This window comes from Taeniopygia guttata, chromosome 5 (genome assembly GCF_048771995.1).
Source record: "Taeniopygia guttata chromosome 5, bTaeGut7.mat, whole genome shotgun sequence".
Lineage (NCBI taxonomy): Eukaryota > Metazoa > Chordata > Aves > Passeriformes > Estrildidae > Taeniopygia > Taeniopygia guttata.
Window position 1 is genome coordinate 15944971 of NC_133030.1, and position 22476 is coordinate 15967446.

The 22476-nt window shown below is 36.2% G+C and overlaps 1 protein-coding gene across 18 annotated transcripts in view; it reads right to left on the reverse strand.

Moving 5' to 3' along the window:
* Positions 1–22476, reverse strand: part of SOX6 (SRY-box transcription factor 6) — a 374330-nt gene that overhangs the window by 309229 nt on the left and 42625 nt on the right. For all 18 annotated transcript variants that reach the window (XM_072929673.1, XM_072929674.1, XM_072929672.1 and 15 more), the window contains one exon: positions 7837–7907. The gene's annotated coding sequence lies outside the window, so the exon portion shown is untranslated. The remainder of the gene's footprint in view (positions 1–7836; positions 7908–22476) is intronic.

Genomic DNA, 22476 nt, shown 5'->3' on the forward strand with positions numbered 1-22476 from the left:
GTTCCCATAATGAATCAGAAAAATCTTGGAGTGGACAGCAACTAATATCTGATATTTCCAAGTCAATATACCAGAGTTTGCATCAAGCAAATCTTTGAGCAAAAGGTTCGTTTTAACACAGATCTATTTACCTACACAGATATATTTTCAGGCTTTAGTGAATACAGTAAAATATATGGACTGTTTGCTAGGGTAGGGTGTTACCTTAATGTACAATTAATTAAAAGGACAATAACCTGACAATGTTAAAAAGTTGCCCAAGCAAGACAGGATCAGAGAGTTCTAATAACTTCTCTTTAGTGGATGTGGGGCATGGGGGAGATTTAATATGGTTGTAAGGTAAATGGCTTTTCAAAACTTAATATTAAAATCTGTATCTTGATTTGGAGGAGGAAATGCTCCATAAAACTGACTTTCTAACAATACTTTAAAAATATTGGGTTAAGAACCTGCAAAGTGACATGAATCCTTGTGCTGACAAATAAGAATTTGCATCTTAGAAAGAATAATTTCAGCTATTTAAATTCATGGCTGGATTTTACACAAACTATAATCACTTGGTAAAGATGGAACAAAGAAACACAACGTAAAGAGTACAAACAAACCCAAAAGACATACAAAGAAAAGAGAAAATTGATAGCATGTGTTCAGTTAAGGTAGGGTGCTCTAGTCTAAAATATATCTCAGAAATGCAGATGAAGCAAGAATGAATTAATGGACATCACAGAATTTTTTACTAAACCAAGTAAATTCTGGAACATTTTCTCTTGCCTCTGAAAGGCAAAGGGCTGCCTGATGTAATGTTCATAAAAATGTTTCTGAAATAGAATCAAGAATTAATATCCTACACTCTGAAGTTAGCCATATTTCTGATCCCTTGTGCCCACTGTACAAACACCTCCCAGGTTTTGGGTAGTAAATTATGATGGTTGTTGGGGGGATCTTTTACCTCACTTTTACCCTAATATGCTTGGCTTCAAATTTCTGAGCTTTACCCTGATCAGTTCAGCAGAGCTAGCTGTAGTTGTATCACACCAGTGACCATTTCTTTTTTAAAAAACTGTTATATTCCAAATTAATAAAGTATTTGAGTAGAAAAGATATACTAAAGTAGGAACTTCCTATACACAGCCAGGTTGCCAGCTACTCCTTCCTCTTCACTCTGCTGCCCTACAAGACTTTAGGTCTTCTGCAAGACTATGTGTCAGCTCCTGAAAACAACAATGGCGAGTGAAGTTTTACACTTTGTGAACTGTTTCATTGGGAAAGGCTGAAGTGAGTGATAAAACTCATGTAACCTGCTTTGTTTTACCATTGCAGAATTGGATTAATTACTCCCTGGGGCTTTTTGGATCCTGCAGGGAGCATATCTGAGACCAAGTTTCAGAGCCAAGATTATATTTACACAATTAAGTGTAGCCTTTGAATATTTTATGATGCACACTACTGAATCCATCACATGCATGTATTAAGAACAAGAGCTGCTCCCACTTACTTCAAATTTATTTTATTCAGTGTATTGTTAATGTAGACACACAAAAATATCATTTCCTCATCACTGGGCATGAACTTAAACTACTAAAAGTAAAAATTAATACTTTCACATTATTTTTAATTATTCATTAAAACATTGCCAAGAAGAAAAAAATTGAAGGAATTTTCTTTTAAATTCACTTATTTTTTAAAACTGACTTTATACTTTATCTTATCTTTAATATCTTAAAGTAACATTTTTATTGCGAGCTTCGCTTTGATCAGCTCTTTTTAATTAACTTAAGAAATGTGAGTATTTTACAGCACAGTCTTTATCAATTTTTTTATTTAGCTATTAACACTTATGTTTTACCTTCAGCAGACCATTATCAGATTCCTATTGAGTCAGGCTTTGGTATATACCAAAGATCTTGGTACATCTAGCAAGCAGTTAACCTCTTACCCTGCTCTCTCTTGTTACTGTGATTATGATGAATGAGTGGTTAGTTCTAAGCAATTCTGTTTTATGTCAATAAATGAATCAAACAGCCATTGGTAGATGGGCATTAGGAAGACAGAGAGAAAATGAAGCTGTCTGGGGACACTTTATAACCCTCTCCCTTGTAAGTAATATGATTTGAAAAGTTAATGCTGACATCAACTGTTGGTATAGTTCATCTATACTGTAGAATAAGACATTCTTTGTCTTATTTATGTAAAATGAGAAATACTGTATATAATTTATTACTCACAGTATGGCTTAAAGAAAATTCTCTTTACAGCTTTCCTGAGATACTACATTGCAGTTATTAAATTACCAGAAACTTTGGGTTTGTGATGAACAATCATTTCTTCCAGAAATATTTGGTCTCAGTAAATGCCAATCCCTTGCTGAAAACCTGTCCAGGTATGGCCTTGTGCAAGTAGTCTGCTTCCGCATTCTTATTTGGGCTTCTTAACAGAAATACTTCCTATTCCACTCTCCCAAGCATTGCACACAGCTTCAACAGCATATAGAATTGTTTGGCTGAGGATTTGCATTTTCTTGCTTAGCACTTTTGCAAGGGAGATTTTAGACAGCAGATGGATCTAGTGCATTGCACGGATCTCATCCAGCACACATATGGAGCAGCAGCAGAGCGAGGAAGCCCCGCTTACATCCAGAGCATGAGAGCCCTTTGAAAGAGAAAAAGCATTCCTAGCAGCAGCTTCACTAAATGGTCCCACTTTCATCAGAAAGTCAGCAAAGACAACACGTGTGGCCCCTGTCTCTGTGCAATGTGTCAGGAGCTGGTTGGATGGTGCTCTTGCCCAAACTGGTGTCCGTGTTCCAGTAACTGCTAAGGAGTCTTATAGCCTGAAACCCCTTGAGTTTATCTGAATTAAAACTGTTATTTTGTTTATTTTCTCCTGTGCCATACATTTCATTCTTCATAAAGAACTGAAGGAGATTTCTGTGCTACGCTAAATATCAGAATCCCAAAAGAAGCTTAAGTGCATTGTTTGTTTATTATAAGAAAAACTGTCTAAAATGAACACAATGCTTTCACAATACAAGTCTTCTGAGTAGCCATTTATTTGTTTACTTATTACCAAGAAACAGCCTGCATGGTCAGCAGAGAAGCAGCCAAAATAATGTCTGCTGCACTCGGAAGGTAAGGGGGAACTCAGATAGGAGCAGGTTTCTGTGCCAGCATCAGGCAACAGACTTTCCTTCTATTAGAACTAGAAGTCCCTAGGTGACCTCCCACAACTAAACAGCTTGGGATAAAATCACACTGGGGAGTCCATCAGACATCCCAGCTGGAAGCACAGGCTGGAGAGAGAACTTCAGATACAGAAAAACAAACGGAACTTTTGGTATTTGAGCTCTGTCCTGTTCTCAGCAAAGGAGTGGTCCAGCCCTTGAGTCCTTTTCCCATGCTTTCCTCTCTTCAGGTACAACTACAAAGCTCCAGATGGATGCAACAATGCATCTATCACATCCTCACTGACAAAAATTTGGGCACTAGGTTCTAGCTGAATACAAAGAAATGCTTTTCCAACTTCCATTTTCTTTCTACTCAACTTACTGTCTCTTAAGAACATCTAAAATATGCACATTTAGGAAATTATTCTCAGACAAAAAAATTCTTCAAGGCAGGTGTCTTCTTTCTATTTATTTACACCACATGTTATAGACTGGAAATTTTTTTCTTACTAGAAAATTTGTGTGTTGCAACCCTTACATAAAAACAGCAAGAAAGGGTTACACAAGAAATCTATTTTATATTCACCATTTATGAAATAAACCCAGGAAAACAGAGCTTCAAATTGCTGAGTGTCTAGTTAAATGATGGCTCAACCACATTATTTCACAATGCCAGTTGGAAAGGATGCAGAAGAGGATAAAGCCTCTGGTACCTGCAGCACACAGATGCCAAAAAGGATATGGATGTTGCAGCAGAGATCCTAAGTTAAGCATCACTGTGCTATCTTAATAGGAACTTTGAAACAACCTGGCAAACATCTCCTTGACCAAAATGCTGATTAACAACCCTGTCTTGTGAAGAGAAAAATGAATATCAATTTTTTTGAGACTTGGATTCATTATATTGTCTTTGTGGAAAGTAGAAAGCATATATTTCCCAAATATATTATCTGTAATTCAGTAGAACATCACATGTTATCAATTAAACCCACCAGGTAATAGTACCAAAGACATATATCTTCACTTGCTCCAATAAAGGTGTGCTTTCTTGGACTATGTTATACAAATATTCACAATTAAGTAATTTTCTCCTTTTAAATAAGCTGGTAGAAATACAAAGCACAAATCTGTTTGGTCAGATGCTCCATGGTGTAAACAGAAACAATAGTCCAAATTAAACCAACAGAAACAGTAGTCCAAGCTAAACCAAAAAAAGGTATAAATGCTGCCTTAAAAATAAGACTGGGGGAAAATACCAAATATTGAGTTTGAAACAAAGCATGCTTCTGTTAATATGCTGATTAGAGTAAGTGTTTGTAAAGATAAAATTTACCTACCCACAATGTCAGTTTTATTGTGCCATAATGTGTGTACATGTGTGTGCTCCCTAAGTGTTTCTGGTTCTGTTCTGAAAACTTCTAAAAATAAAAATCCTTTTGTTCATTTTCAAATAAACTTTATTTTATTCCGAAATACAATTATATATATTTTTGCCATGCTTTCTACACAGGTTTTTCACTACAGAGCTCAAGACACAGAAGTTTCATGGGCTTTAACACCCCTCATTTCAGGTTTTATTTTTCTCACTCTGTCAGTGTTTTCACACTGTAGCCACAATAAAATGTTTATACAGAAACTGAACTGCTAGTAACAAGATGCATCTAATTGCTGATGTACAAGCAAAATTGGGTTTAAATGCTGTGTTATTAGATGACATTTATTTTGCCATTTATATCTTTAAATAACTATTGCAGTTTGCTACTGGACAAACCTACTTGAGAAGAACAATTAAATAAATTAAACCACGTTAAAACCACATTCTTGGAAAAAAAGGTAACCTTTAGTTAAGACAATTACTCTGTGGGCATAAAACAAAAGCACAAATGTCACATTTTCCATGAAATTTACTTTTGTATGAATCATCAATCCTGTTTTCCCCTGAACAAAACTAGCCAAATATGACCAAAAAATCCCAAAGTTGCCTGAACTGGATGATCCAAGTAATTACATGTTACAGCAGAATGCATCTATGACAAAACTTTCAAAAATTTGAGGAAAAAGTTATTATAGCCCCTGGTTGAAATAGCTTTGGTATAGACCTATAGCAGCATTTAGCTGATCTTGCTGTATTCCCATATAAAAATATGCAGAGTTTCAAAGATCAATCTTCCCAGCACTGATCTGCACTCCTTCCCTTTGGAGTACAGATCAAACAAACACACCATGAAAACATGCCCAAATATTAGAGCATAACATGAAAAAGGTACACACTTCTCATTAGCATTTTTTAAATACTGCTTAGAATTTATTCTCAAAACCCTTATACAAGCAAACTTCTTGTCTTCCACGCCAACCCCTGAGGCTCCCACCTTCTCCTTTGTTTAGGGGCTATTTGTTCAGCCTCAGGCCCTGATCCTGAGTACAACAGCTTCCAGGGCCAGCTCACATGCATAAGTGTTTGCAGAAATCAAGTCTCTAAATGGAAAGGTACCTCAGGTCACAACCTGTCCTGTTTGTCCATCAGTGTCATTTATGACATTGTATGTAGCCCTGTTACAGCATAATAAGAATCTGTATCTGCCTAACTCATGTACAGATTATTTGTAAGTTTGGAGAGGTACAACAGAGATGATTTAAGATCTAAGCCTGTATTACTGTAGAAGCTGTACCTCAATGCTTTTCTCAGTATGTGAGGAAACACAGAGCTGAATCCATCAGTTGTACCTCCTACATTTCATTTTATTTTCAGTTTATGTGAACTTAAGGTTAGCATATGTTTCTGGATATATAGTGCTAAACACTAAAATGAGTCATTTAAGCAGAGAAGAACAGTCAGCACAGTGTTGGCTTCCCCAGATATTCATGTCACTGTGATTGAGGTCTGGCTTGCAGGGGACACCAGAGACAGGCCAGGCTGTGGCTCATCCTTTCATGCTGCCATCACCTCAGCTTTGTTGCTCAGGCTGCTGAACCACGTCCCAGCTCTCATGGCCACAACGTGTCAGGTGTGTCAGCTGTGCTAAAAACCTTACCTGCAACAGCTGCAGGCAGTGGTGTGATCAGAACAGCCCAAACCTCTGCTGGAATTTAGATACCTACTGGATTGACCTAAACACAAGGTTGGTTTTCAAAGTACATTTTAATGTCACTTTTGTTTGCTGCAGCTCTGTTGATGTCAGCCGAGAAGAGCAGGACTCAAACCAGTAGCCCAAAATATAGTTACTAAAGCACTTTTTATGTTTGTAATACTACATGAACTGAACAATACTTACAGCTTCTCACCCAATTAGCTTGGCACACAACAATTTTGCCAAGAAACTACTACTGAATTTATTCCTTGGAAATATTCCTTTTCCTTAGAACGTATGCTCTATATTGAGGTATAAGGAGCTACTTTTTGTGTAGATTAATATATTACTATTTCCACTTATAAAAAACAAAAATGAAGAAAAGAAACTGCTTTAAAAAAATAAGCAGTAACAAAGCCAGAAAGAACATAAATTCCTCACTCTCAATTCAGTAATCACTTTATATTGCCTTCTCAAAACTATTTTTCAGTGGTAATACGTGGTTTTAAACTGTTTATCTTCTTTGATAATATTTTCTTTATATCTGACTGAGAATATTCATTTTAAAAAATGCTGACCTGTAAATGAAGGAAAGTGCAAATAGAATAGCAAAACCATATGTGAAAATGAACATTTGTAAAGAGGAAGGGTTAGTACAAATTGAACACATTTCCATATTGAGACGAGAGCCAGCCATATTTTTTCCCTGATGAATGCAGTTTTGTGAACATCTTTTTCCACAAATGATTGAATAAATATTTATTCATAAACTATATTTGTGACTTAAGAGAACAAGCTGCATAGATTGGTTTTATTTATACTACATCATAAGTGGGGTATTGCAATAATTTATTTCATGTCAAGTGTAAGGCCCATTAGATTTTCCTTATTATACTTGACTAAAGCTGAAGACCATCCAAAACAGCAATCCTGAAAGCTTTCTATTTCTTTCATTAATAACTATCTTCCTCCCAGTCCTCTCCTCTGGCTTTCCCTTTCTCAAAGCATTTCTGTTTAGGTGTAGTCCCATTTGATGTATTTGAACTTGGGCATATTCTGAAACATCTTCCTGAGCTGTGACCTCAATGACCATGGTTTTGCTGAAACCATAAAGGCCAGATTTCTCCATGGGATATAAAAATGTATTCCTAGTTCAGCAGATGCTGGTCATGCTAGTGTTTCCTCAATAACACCACACAGCATTTCCCCTATAAGTCCTGTCTGTCTTGAGTTACAGCCCCAGTCTTTTTCTAGAAATTATTTTCATTGCAAAAATACATTGCAGTGGTGTCGTTAGCAAGTGCCAGCATTGATGTGTTAGTGTAAGCTGTTTTCTCATCATTGTTATTATTACAAAAAAAAATTAAACTTGAAATAATAATATTTACTGTTAATTCAGTATTTGTAGATCCTCTGAATAGCAGAAGCATAAGTTGATAGCAAAAAAAAAACCTATCAAAAGTTTAAAAGTAGTGAGGTCAAATTCTTGCTAAATGGGCACGCTAAAACTGTGATACAACAGTGACATTTCAAAATTGCTTCCATCCCCCATGTCAAAAGAAGATTAGAAAGATGCACATAACAAGGAAAAGAATAAATACTTACAAATACACAAGAAAATCAGCCCCAGCTCCCAGAAATCACTGGTAAGTTGCTTTTGAATTCATGAAACTGACCTGAAAATAGAAAAGGAAAAAAAAGTTGAAACAAATGAAAGCCCAGAACTGATGTTACTTTTTTTATTGTTATAAAATAGTTACAATTTTTAACCATGAACTGAATGAAACAGAACACAAGACTGTTGTCACACTTTCAGCCAAGTAATTTACACAGAATTTGTTTCCAGGAAGCCAATACCAAGAGAAACAATCATTTCATTGTTCTGCATCTCACACCATAGCAACCCAGTCCATTATGGCTTCTAAGAACTGTCATAAATGCAAGCATGGTTATCTTTTAATAAGGAAAATAGCTGTGAGGGGGTTTCTGGCTTGGAGATTTTTCTTTTTTTATGTTCTCAAGTGCTACAGAATATTTATTACTTTTTTTTATTTAAGTAGTTTGTTAACAGCATTTTGCAGCTTACCTAGGGAAAGGTTATTGTTTAGGTCATTTAATTGGAGCCCATCTAAGGCAAAACTTATACAAAGAAGAAAGACTAATGATTTTGTTCTCTTATAGTCTAGATTCCAGTTAGAAGCTTAGCCTAAGTACAATGCAGTCACTATAAGGCATGATTAAATCCAACATTCTTTTTCCTGCAAACCCCTCAGTTCTAGTTGGAAAGGTAACAGATGCAACTCAAACCCACAGAGCTCGCCTTATAAAATTCTTTAACTAGCACAATGACTCACTTTATGCCTCTAAATATCCATGGTTTCCTCTCTCCAGAACCCCCATGCATTAGGAGGTAGTTCAGTAGTTTATTTTTATTGTTTGGTCTACATACAGCACATTTTTAGTTCTTAGCAAAACAAAGAAACTTTGTTGCACAGCCCTTGTTTTCTTTCCAAAATGTGAGGATGGATATGGGTAACATTAAACTTAAAATAGTAATGGAGCCTGGGCAACTAGTTTAGGTCAAAACCTTTTTGTTCTCTGGGAGCTATCTGATTAATTTGCAGTTCATAAAACAGTGGGTGTAAGCTCAGTTTAAAAACATGTAACTATATTTAAAGATGAAATTGTCATTTTTCTTAGCCCCCAGTAATCTTTAAGAAACACCTTCCCACAACATTTCTGTATCCTAAAGTGCACCAGCCAGTACTGCAGAGTGCCTAGAGACAAGGAGAGAATACCAAACTTATCTTGATGCAGAATATCCTCCTTATTTCATACACCCACCCTGAAGTGCATATTATTCATTCCAGCCAAACCCTCCCCCATCCTGAAAGTACACATTTAATTGTGTCTTCTCTCCTGTAATACCAACAGAGAGTCAACAAATCTCATTTGCTCTATCAATGCAGTGTTGTTATTATATATTTTAAAAGCAAGTCTGAATCTAATTATCAGCTGATTTATGCCATTAGTGTGCTTTGGAGCCACCAATTAAACAAGGACAGTGGTTCATAAGGTCAGAGTTAATTAATCTGAAAATATAAATACACTTTAATGTACACCACCTCATGTTGAGAACTTAGGAACAAAGCACCAAACCTTTATTCTGGGCAAGCAATTTGGGGGAAAGGTTAAACATACAAAATTTTAAACTCAGCTTTGGCATTCTGGTAATCCACCAGGGAAAAAGTTCAGTTTGGTAAAAAACCCTGCAGAACAATAGGTATGTGAAGCCTTAATTCCTACAGCAACAGTGCAAGGAAGGGAGAAGGCAGAACAGGGCTGAGTGTAGCCAGTGAAGCCTTGTTGCTCAGATAACACCTCAGAATGGTGAACCAGCCGCAGGCTTATCCATCATGGAGCTGGGCAGGGTGGGGGAAAAGCCCAACCCTGAAGAGCCTGGTCTGTTCAAAATGGACTCATCAGAGCTCAGGTGTCTTTGCATTTAGCAGGCTGTACAAAACCAACTTTTCCTTCAACCACTTTCCCTTAGGAAATTTAATAAAATAGTGCAGTCCAGGAAGGGTTCAGTAATACTCATGCTCTACAAACACAAGCAGAGTACCAGGAAAATGCTGAAAACAGGCTAATCTACCAGAAACACAGTGACATTTCAGGTATGAGGTATCTAGAGTTTGCATGGAAGAAAATACCTTTTTCTTACTGCCTAGATTCATTTCACCTTGCACAGTTCCCTGCCCAAAAGAAAGAAAATATAGCTAACACACAGACACATATGACCAAATTAGACTGAGTGGTTGCTAACTACTTTTTCTTCTCTTACACCTGTATTCCTATATTCTATAACCATCATCACTTTTATTATTTTTAGATGCTAAAGTACTTTTTCTTAAACTGAAAATAAACCAAATTTTCTTAACCACATAGAAAAGAAGAAAAGAATAAATAAAACTTTTTGCCCATCAAATACTAACCTCACAACATTCTTAAAAAATTATTCTATTAGCTCAAACCATTTACATTTTCACTTAAGAAGTCTTGAGTTGAACTCCAGGTGACCACACAGGTGAAAATCTGTTGCATAAACATATACAAGGACAAAATTGTCTTAAAAGCATTCTATAGTTTTAATTGGTACAAATCCCACCAGAAATTTCACTCAGATATTTTTCAGTTTAAATGCTTTCAAAACATTCCGAATACCTGCAGTTTCTGCATGTTTAGAAGATTGCAACCATCCTTATTAAAGACCTGCTCTCCTAATGCCACTATGAAAGGGGAGAAAAATAGCTATAAGAGCAACTTACACTCTGATTTCAGGCACCTTTGCTAAAGAGTTAGTAAAGGTCACCACTTCTCATTGACCTAAGAATAATACACAGCCATCCAACAATTTAACAGAATGCTTCAAAATAACTCAATTTTCAAATAGCTTAGCCTTGGCTTGCCTTGCAAGCACATGTTGACACCAACACTGGACATAAATGTATGATATGACAGTAGGACCCTGTTTACCCTATGAGTTATGAACTAAAGAAAATTCCATAAAAAGCCAAATATCAGTTATAAAATAGCTATCTCTTCACTGAGTCAGGTCTTAATAATTCCCATAGGTCTCAGTCTTCAGAAAAAAAAAAATTCATCAGTTTTGAAAATCAGAAAAAAACGTTCCAATTTTTTAAAATCCTCTATTAAAATATTCCAATTATTCTAAGATAGAGCCTCTATAGGTAGCCTGTATTTTCTGTGTACAGTCACCAGTGAGCACGAAGGAAGCCTGGAAGCAAAAAATGGAAGTAGTCATTTAGTAAAAAGCATGGCATCATGTTATATCATTTAAGAATGTGGCCTATCATTGTGGGCTGCTGGGACTAAAATATGCATCATTTAAAAACTGTTAAAAGACTATTTTCAGAATTATAGCATAATGTGAAATGAGAAAAAGGAATAATGCAGAAAATAAACTACATATTTAGGACCTGAATCACATAGCAATTTCACACCCTTAAATGTGCAATATTTCACAATTAAAGTATCATTAATGATGTGTGTCTAGACACAATCACAAAAATGAAGGAGGTAGTAGGCTGATTGCAATGGAAACCTTTGAACTGGATTTCTAAAAAATCTTCATTCAGGTAAAGGATACTTTTTCAAGATGGTCCAATGACAAATGTTTTACTTACACACAGAATATTCTCCATACGTGATCATTTTGAAACAGGAAAGTAAACACAGTAATTAACCACTACCAGCATATTCCTGCCAGCTTCCCTTTGTTTCACTCAAGTTCAGACACTCAAGGATTGTATTTATTGCCTTTGCTGGCTTCTTTCTTGAAATCATTACCTTTACTCTTCTTCATTCTTTGCAGAGCCAAAAAAAAAAAAAACAAAAGCAAAAAAAAAAAAAACCAAAAAAACCCCACCAAACTAATAAGCAAGCAAAAAACCCTACCAAAGAAACATTGTTTTCCTATCACTTTTCATTTTAAAATTGTCCCTCTGCAGTGATCTTCATTTGGATTTTTGTACCCCCTAACAGAGATTGCAGTCAAGTGATCCAGCAAAGGAATCAGAGCACACCACCTGTTCCACAAGCGGTCATTTTAAAACACACATTGCATCACAGGGAGGTAAGAGCCACACCACAGCACATAGAGTGTAAAAATTGCCCTCCAAAGCTCTGTACTCTGTTGCTGCTTTTGTTACAGATTTTCTGCTCAACCTTCAGCAGAAGTTGCTTTGTGCTTCCTAATTCCTAATACACAAAAAGAAGCTGGTATTTCTTCCCTCTGTAGCAGTGGTGCTTTACAATTCTACCCCCCAGAAGCTGTGATGTCATTATTACAGACGCAAGGCTCAGAAGAAGTATCTAAAATAGGCTGCATCTCCACAGCTTTGCAGGGAGATGTGAGCTCACTCTGCCCACACTTGGAGATGACTGGCCACAAACCCACTCTAATCCAGTTTAGCTCTGGTTAGCACTTACGTAAACTACACGACTTCCAGTTTAGAGCAACCTCACATCTGCCTACAAAAAACATGTCAACAAACACATACAGCGATGGTGTCTCTATAAACTACCTCTTAAAAAAAGGAGCCCCATAAACATCTCCACTTTTGCCAAACTCCACAGACAGTGGTTCCCTGTCTTTCCCAAAAGGGTGTCACTCAGTAGTGGCACATTACCTGGCAGTGTTACATTATATAACTGGCTATAAAAGCTCCTTATCGTCTCTGCTTTAACAAATAATTGTGTTATTGTGTAAATGTCTTCAACAGGCAATTCAGGAAGGCTTCTCTGCTGTCTGCTTGCAGGTCTGTAAAGCATCCAATCATTACAGGACATGAATACAAAATACATGCAGTATCACTTCATAATGTAGCATCAGCTGAAGCCTAAAAAGGATTTTCATGAGAAAAAGTATTGCATATCTCCAACAACTAATTTAAATATATTATTTCATCTACCACTAAAATTATACTTGAAAACACCAAAAACATCTAATTCGCCATGCAGATGAAAGAAATACCTAAATATGCATTTATTGCTTCATATAAAAGGCAGGGTGCCAGCATTCCAGATCTGATAAGCTCCGTGTGCATACTTTTGAGCAGATAAGAACCACAAGACATACACCACGCTGCTTGGAAGGCCGAAGGGAGAGGAGGAACTCCAGTTATAACTCATCGGCTGCAGACAGCAAAAGCCTCCTCTGTTGCCTGGGGAAAGGTGGTAAACGCTGCTGGCTGCCTCCTCCCACATCAAGGGACTCAAATTTCCCCGGAGTTCCTGCACCAGCCCACTGCCACTCACACGGTGTGCTGGGACACAAAAAACACCTCTGAACTCCTGGCGAGCTGCGCGGCGTTTTCAGAGCCACAGGCTGGGGTGTTCCTGATCAATAGGGCTGCATGAAAGGGAACAGAGGAGGCTTTCACAGCAGCTTTCAGCTCCTGTAGCGTTTCCTTGTGCACATCCATGTGCTGAAGGCACCAGCAGGTCAGTTAAGCCCTGACTGAGAAGTTACAGCATTACAAGCCTCAAGAAGTATGAGCAGGATTAAAAACATAAGAAAACCCTTTCTGTTAGAAGGATGGTGCTATTGGAAGATGCTACAAGTACTGTGAGAGCTCTACAGCTGATCCAAACTGCACTTCCAGAGTTACTCCCTGCACCTGGAGAAGCCATGGGCTGCAGAGGATGTGGCTTGGAAGGGACACCCAGGGTCACATCCCTGCGGAAATCAGGCAAAGACTGAAAGGGTGGCACTGGCATTGACCTGCATTATATTAATATTAATATTAATTTGGCCCTTTTTTTCTCTTCTCTCTCTCTCTCTCTCCCTGGGCCTCAACTATCCCCTCACCATGTGGAATGACAGCTTTTTAATCCCTTCCTTACGGGTGTACAGGGATTTGCAACCACAGCAGGGTCTCCTGGCACAACTGCAATCCAGTCTCTCAAGGGTTCTCTGGATGCAACTTTAACACAAAATAATAACATTTTTGTTCATTATATAATACTTTTTTTATGCAACAATACACATACCAGGAGCTGTTAGCTTACCACTTGGATGTAATTTCTCTTGCCAAATTGTACTAAAATTAACAATATCTTCAGTACTTTTTGGCTCTCTTTATCTTTTGAATACATAATGTGTCAGGTTCCCTTCTCTTTCATATGCAGTCCAATGTTTAAAATAATTTTGCCGAAGAATTGGAAGAATTGGCTTACTATGTTTAAAAGAGGGTATGCTCTTTCAGCTCAGTCATATAACTGAAAACAACAGTATAAAGAGTACAAAATATTATTCAAACTTTAATTTACCATGCAGTTACTTCTCTTTAATTAGCTTCGTGAGGTCTAGATTGGACTAAACTGAAATTCGGTTGCACAACAGAATGGAATTTCATTGATTTGTGATGCAAACCAACTGTCTATATTTACAGAACCCTATTTATCCTTCTTTTTTTTGTATCTATTACCTATACATATTTTTATATTTTATATATAACTGATGACCTCTTCTGAGCAAAAAGAAAAGGTCTTTCTGGAAAGAAAAATAAAAATAAATTCCATGACTCTATTTTCCTTGCCCGACAAAGCATCAAGAATTATGTAGATTTGAGAACATGCAGAGTTGAAACTTAGATAACTTAGGAGGCTTTGAGTCACTTAACATCCCTCAGTGCCTGATGCTGTCTCACTCAGGCCACACAAAGAGTTTAGGATGTATCTTTATCAGGTTCTTTCACTGCACTTTGACTTAACCACCTACTCAGCTGTACTTGTGCTACATTTACCAGATGCAAACTCCTTGGTACAATTTTTTTTTTATAGTGTAACACCTACATATGCATAGACAAGGCTTGGAATAGTAACAGGAAACTCAAGCCCTTGAGCAAAGATATATTATAGATAGATAGATAGATAGATAGATAGATAGATAGATAGATAGATAGATAGATAGATAGATAGATAGATAGATATAGATAGATAGATAGATAGATAGATAGATAGATAGATAGATAGATAGATAGATAGAGGCAGAAGGAGTGGTAATTCTGAAAGCCCAGTTTTACCATTTTACAAGAGTTAAAAATAGGAAGATAGGTGGAATGTTGAGCAGATATTTTAGAGATACAAGCAATAATACTAGTATGTGGGAAGACATCACCATATTCAAAATTCCAGCATAATTATCCCATATAGCATGTTGACTTGATGGTTCCCTGACAACTGGAGATTCAACCTGCCCTGACTGTGGTGTACTTAAACAACAACAATAACAAAAAAAGAAATTGCTGGTTTCAATTTCTCCTTTTTTAAAAAGGAGAAAAACAGAATAGGAAAAGGGAAAAGGAGATAAATCAGCTGCACACAAACTATTTTTCTGACACATCTATTTTGTAATATTACAATACAGTTTTGCCATTAGCTCCCACTGAAATTAATATTAATCCAAACAAAATATTGGGGTTCTCTGTTGGAGAGTCCCATGTAACTGAAGCTAAGAGTTTTCAAAGCTAGTTAAGTAGGACATAAAAATCAATTAGAAGGCCTTAAGAATGTCTGCCTTCAGGTCTACTTCCCTGGATTCCCTGAGGGACAAAACCTCCTTAGTACATATCGCAGAGTTTTCTTTCCCTGAAACCCTGAAACATAATAATTATAGCTAAAATCTTTTTTTTTTTTTCCAGTTAGTCGTACACTAACTTCCCCTCTCAGCTCCCATTTCTGAAATTAATTTATCCTGACACTATACTCAGAGAAAAGGAAATCCAGGGGCTCTAATTTTCATTTCACTTTAGAAAAATAAGTCAATAAAATTTCTTTCTTCCAGGATCCATTCAGTTAGGATCCCACCTTACAGGTGCACCCTCTGTGGGAAAACTGTTCCCAAGAGTGCCCCAGCAAGGATATTGCTTTGTATTCTGCCCAAAGGACCCTTCTATTTGTGATTATCTACAATTACCAGTCCTGAAGATAATTAGCTCTCACCTGCTGGACAAATAGATCACACCAGAAAAAAAAAAAAAAATAAAATAAAATTCACATTATCTCATCAAGCCCTCAAAGTAAAACATTTTGGCCTCCTTTCAGTGTCTCCTAAAGGATGACTACTTCATTAGTTAAAAAGGCAAGAAAAAATTGTGTTAAAGAAAGAGCACACCTTGAAAGAGAAATTTGCCTTCAATGGTAAAACTATCAGTTTGGTAACATTTTACCTTTTGGAGACTTTACGAGGTGTAGCCCTAGTTTCCTTGATTTTTTACCTATGACATCTCTGTCAAAATCTGAATTGAGATTTTGAAAATACTTGTTGCCTATCATCTAAAGATTTGGATTTCCTACTTTTTATGCAAAATTCACCTCTGCAAGATATTTTCAAACCAGAACTATGTTCACCACAGATAGAAATTCTTGCAGGTAACACTGCCCATCAAAAAAATTATATGATGATCTCTTACTCTAATTTATTTTAAGCACAGGTCTGGGTATTAAAGGCAAAGAGGTTAAAATGCTAAAGCTCTATTTTCTATCAGTACAAAAAAATGAGTTTTTTGTTCATTGCCTGTTTTTTTGTATTGTTTATAGGGATATTAGTAAACTCAGAGTCAGAGTTACCCTGCGCTTTAGGACTTTAGAATGTCCCAAGCCACAAATTTAAATACAAGCTTAGGGGGAAGGGTTGAATTTCTCATGTGCTGAAAATTATTTAGATAGTCATAACCTCTTTAGATACTCACACAAACCATATCTCCAGGCAGTTACCAGCATTGCTTGACATCTCTGAGCCCCAGGCTATCTGCACCTGCCCTCAGCAAGATACTGACAGGCAGCAATGAAAAGCTGATGGCTAGAGGGGTGGTTACTAGGTGTTTTGCATGTGATATTTCAAAAATGTAAGTGGAATACTGATCTTACCTAAAAAAAAAAAAAAAAAAAAAAAAAAATTAAAAAAAATTCGCAGTCAAGAAGTTGGTGAACCTAAAAGTTTCATCAAATTAACTCGTCAGCCTGACATGTCTCATTAAAAGATCTTATCACTGCTTTAACTAAACAAAAGAAAGGAAGGAAGAAAAGATAAATATACAGAGAATAACTTCTATTTCTCTGAAAATAAAGTTCCTATAGGAAGTACTTCAACTGTGTTTCTGTTTTGTGCTATTTGAAGCAGGTTCTGCTGTAGAATTTGAGGGTGGTGTTTTATCCGTTTTCTTTTTAACAAACACCAGATTGAACACTGGAGCAACATCCTTAGAGCACAAGTTATAACTAATCCCTGGCAGCCATAAAGTATGTAAGTTTTCTTCTTTTTTATTCTTTATTATTATTGTAAAATTTTATAATTCTCTATTTTACTTCAACTCAGCACATTTTGCTTCCTTGAGCTAGAAATTTCCCTTTTTCCAGGTGACCCTGCCCTCTTTTTCTGGCATTTGAACCCATAGGAATGCACTGCAAAGTTAACTACTTATGTAAAAGTAAACTTATAAGAAAAATTTCTGGGACATCAAGAAAAGAACAAATGTTGAAATTCCACTTTCAGGAACCAAGATCATGTTCCTAGAAGTCCTCTCTGACTTTTAATCTTTATTCTCCTCTTCCTTATTCTCCTCTTTCTTCATTAAAGAAACTGTAAAGTGCTAGTTGAAGTTCCAATGGTCACATTTACACTTTCAGTTATTTTATTGCTGACTACTCCATGATTCCAAATAACTTAATCCACTTTCTTTCCAACTAAGGGCATCAGGTTGATGCTGCAGGTCACGATTATGTCCAAGATCCCATTGTTCTCATTGCTGTGTAAATTGTCACAGAGACACTGAGAAGCCTACAGTTCTCAGAGGACAGGGATTTTCAAAATATCAGCAGACACTATTCAGTGTGAATAAATATGATTCCCTCAAAGAAATATAGGAAACCCTGGGGATTCCTCTGAATTCACAGGGAAGTGTGGCTATTTTGGGGACACAGGGCTAAAACCCTCCTGTACTTGTTTCGTCACAGAACAACAAATATTTTAATGGATCTGGGATGTTGCCCTTTATTTTTTCATATTAAAGAGGTAATGAACCTCTTAAAAATTTCTAAAACTTGACTGAAATATAATTACCTTGAAATCTACTGCAAAGTCAGAATTTACTATTGTAAACCACCACAAGAATATATTTTGCACCTATATAACACTTCCTAAAGAAATTTTAAAGTACCTTACAAGATAAATATTTGAAAATATTAGAGTTGGATGACATTTTCCTCTGCACAGAGTGCCAACATAAAGTTTGTGGTACTTTCAAGCCATAATTTGAAGATCTAGGAACACACATTTCTTCTAATTCTGGTGCCCTATAGTTGGTGAAATAACAAGTCATCTCCTTGAAAATCAGAGCATAAGATTCTACTTAGAGAGATCAGAAACAACAGAATCCCAGTTTAAGCCACGCAGAGCTGCAAAACTCAGTAAAAATACTATTAAAATATTTTAGAAGTTTTAAGTTCAAAAAAAATTATATTACTCTCAAAAGTCAGATGAATCCTCTATGCAACCATGCTGACTGATTCTGAGATGAACTCATCACAAGTTGCTGAAGTACACATACAGAAATTAACAGATAATTATATAAAAAAAATTGCAAGGTGGCTCAATGCCAACAAGACAGTCTCCCATCAATCATATATGATACTCTTCTTGATATCTCTCCCTACATGGAGAAGCAGCTGTGCTCTGTAGCAAGTCCCAACAATGTTTAAAACCTGATTCCTGCAGACAAAATAAGATGGTCTGAAAACATAACCAGTTAGGCCCTTCTGGTTTTACTTGCTGGTATGTGGCAGGATAAGTTGCAGGATTCTCACATCCTGGTGAATTGAAATTTTACAGAATTTCAAAGATCCAGTCCTATCCTACAGAAGTACTTGCATGGTGTGAGTGATGGCTGTACTTGGTGTCATTAGTTCAAATATTCCTCATCCAAGATGTATTTCAACAAATTGACCCTGTAATCACACTGCAGCCAATGGTGAAACTTTCCATTATTTGAGTGACAATAGCAAGCAGAGTTTCAGACAAAAAAACTGTGTAAAAATTAGAAGCAAATACTACCATCACTAAAATTTAGAAAGCATATACAAATGCAAAAATTAAAAAAAATTAATTCACATGCAGAACATTTCATTCAAATACATACAAAGCCCTCTGTGATTACAGCATAAAAGTTACTGCTATGCTGTTACCAGCCTTGAATGGAAGGTATTAAAATTAAAAGCCAAATTTTACCACTGCAGAAACAAATCAATCAACACTTCCAGCTTGAATGGGCTCACTTTATGAAATCAAGCAACACTGCAGGAGTTAAAAAGTGTGCTATGTGATCTGCTATTTAATCTTTTAGTTTCTTTGCTCTAAATGTGGCCTGCCCAAATTCCTCCAATAGGAAAATTTTCTCAAAGAACAGACCACTCTTGAGCCATTTCAGACTAAATGTGGAAAATAAACAACACTGCTATACACCTGAACCCAGAATGTAGGGTATTGATATCGTAGGGGAGTTACACATTAGCAGCACACCATGAAAACTGAGCATGCTGGGAAAATATCAAACTATTCATACAAAAACAGTATTATTCATAACATAGTTTTTCCACTTTGGAACATAACTTGGCACCATCTCTATTAGGCCCAAGTATTCTGAGCTTCAGATACTCCTACAGAGAAGCTAAGTGGGTTTTATTCAGCTATATGCAGTTATTTCTTTTCTGTCTGAAAATAACTTGTCCACTCCAATAAAAAGGATGCTGCTAGAGAGGTTGATAATTAAGCTTTTGGAGTTTGCCATCCATTAAAACTTGATGATCCCACCCAAAGCGCTTCATCATCAGAACCATCTGGTGCTCTTTCTGCACAATTACCAAAATACAGAACATATTTTGACTTGGCACTTGCATTTGGTAGACACTTTAGTCATTTTATAAGCAACAAGGCAGCATCTTGCCAAAGCACGGCCTCAAAAGGATATTTCAACACACCAGAATGTGACTTCTATCCTAGGAAGTTCCACCAGGGTAGGAAGAAGGAATGTCTTCCCTTCTGGCTATGTCCTCACCTCCATGTACAAGATACCGCTTACCAAACTCATTTCTCTGTGTTTCCTCCCTGTGCTGATTATTCAAAGAATTATCTAGGCTGTTAGGGGTAAAGTGAGCCGCCTATAGTTTGGAAATCACATTTTTTTAAGATTCATGGCTCTGATATCAAACTAATGATTCACCAGAAATCAAATTATTAGAAGTAAAAAGAGCCAAAGGCACTTCACAATGATACTCTGAAGAACGCTACCAAGAATATTTCACATTAGACTCTCCTACCACATTTTTTTTTCAGTGTCTACACAAATTGCAATAGTATGAGCACAGCTCTAAATGTAGGAAAGCCTGAAAAACAACGGGAGAACTAGGGAACATGGATAAATCTTGAATGATACTAGACTTGTTTTTTGACTCTTAGTTTCCAAGATTTTCTACAAAAAAGAAAACATGATGATAACATGGAACGTACTTCCAAAAGCATTAATAAGAGTCTTTTCCACATTGCCTTTAATTCACGTGTTTTAGTCATCTCTCTCAGAAAAATGTGTATCAAAAGTTGAAAATTTCTACACAGTAATTATGTTATTCTCAGCTTTCTCCAGACAACATCGATAGCATGAAAAAACAAAAAGCAGAGAACTAAATATTGAAGTGATTCTCAAATCTAAACATTTCAGTTTCTCTTAGGAATTCTGAGACTAGGTCTACATTTAATGTCCCTCACCTACAAGCACCCCATAAGCAAGAACACAAAATTATGCAAACCTATTTTAACATATACTCTAAGGAATTTACTTTATATATTATCCCTGGTGGAAATAAATGCTTCTCTCAAAGACTTTTGTTTATTGAACATACAAATGAATTATTAACCTGGTTGGTATCAAAATGGATCAACTGCTCTCCAATTAGTGAAAACATATGAAAAAAACCAAGCAAATATACATTTTTAAAAATTGCAGCATAGAAATACATCCCAAATGCCAACTACAAGTTCCAGAGAAATAAATAAGTGTTGCACTGCATATGGCATGGAAACCACAAAAATATATATACTAGAAAACACAGGATTTCAAATCCAATGGTCATACCAGAACATGGATTTGCACCCATCAAAGTATTCACACATAAAAATTGGGAAGATAAAGAAATAGAAATAACAGATAAAAGGTGGGTAATTAACAGGTAAAATGATAAAAAAATGAATAATTGTACACACAGAGAACTGAACAAATATTTATAAAAAAGTAGTAAGAAAATTACATAATAAATTCAGATTGAAATTAAAGAAGCTATTACTGCAAGTAACATTAAGAGGATAATCCCTCAACAAAACAACATTCTGAAGAAACACGTTCCATGAAATTATAATAGCAAAATGAAAAATAAAAGTATAAAATATGTAATCACACAAAAATATATCTGCACAAGAGTGTAAGTGACAAATTAGAAACCGTCAATTTGGTGAAGAGATCTGTGGGTGCACAAGGCAATCTGAGGCATCACAACCACATTCATCCTTATTAGACAAGTCATCAGACAGACAAAATGTAATGTATGAGCAAGAAAATAAACACTTGACTACATAGAGTGTCACCCTCATTGGTGACACTCCAAAGAGTCTATATCTCCCTCTTGGCAAAAACAAACTGCACATTACATCTTTATTTTTATACAGGATCTCGGAGCAGATTTCCTAACATCAGAGATTTAAAAAAACAAATACAACTTATTTATTTCCCACAGCTTTTTTTCCCCTTTAATTTTATCAGAGCCAACAATATTGTAACAAGTAGCAAATTGCCATCAAGTCATAGGCCCGTGTTTTTTGAGTGCCAGCATGACTTTCTTAAGTATCCACCAGAAAGTGAAAAGATCAGAAGTATTTACTTTCAGGAAGACTAATCAGATTACTGCCACCTTACAAAAGCATTATGGAATGTCCCTGTTATTCCAACTATTTCATCACAGTGACATGAAACAACCACAATGTGGTGATTATAATACACCAACCCCAAAAGGATCAATCCAATCAAAATGCACAACAATTAAGAGAGAATTCATTCAACTCAGAATCCTGAGCAACTGCTACAACATCAGAAACACTTCAAGGGAAAGATGCTGGTGCTTTTAGGCCAGTGGAATTAATATTTTGATTTAAATTTCACAGCATCTAGAAAAGGCCAAACCCAATAGAGCAGACTCACCAATGTGTTACTTGTTTTATTATTTCTCAGAAAGTGGAGCCTCATTTGCTTCGATACACAGCAATTAGATATAGAGTCTGCTTTTAAAAAAGAGACAACCTCGTATCTTCATCTCACTTTGAAATTTATAAATATATATATACACACACACATATATATATATATATATATGTACACAATAGGTCCTTACTTTACCTATTCTAATAAAACTAGCACTTTACCATTCATAAAAATGACATATTCTGGCATATTTTTGATGCAAATTCTGTACAAGCAATGACATGAGATAGTAGTAGACCTAATTTCCTTGAACACATTGAGCCTGAGTTTCCAGCTGTAAAAAATGGACATTTTTTGCTAAGCAGATGAGCTCATCATGAGCCCAGTGCATGGTTTTTCCTGCAATTATGTTCTAATG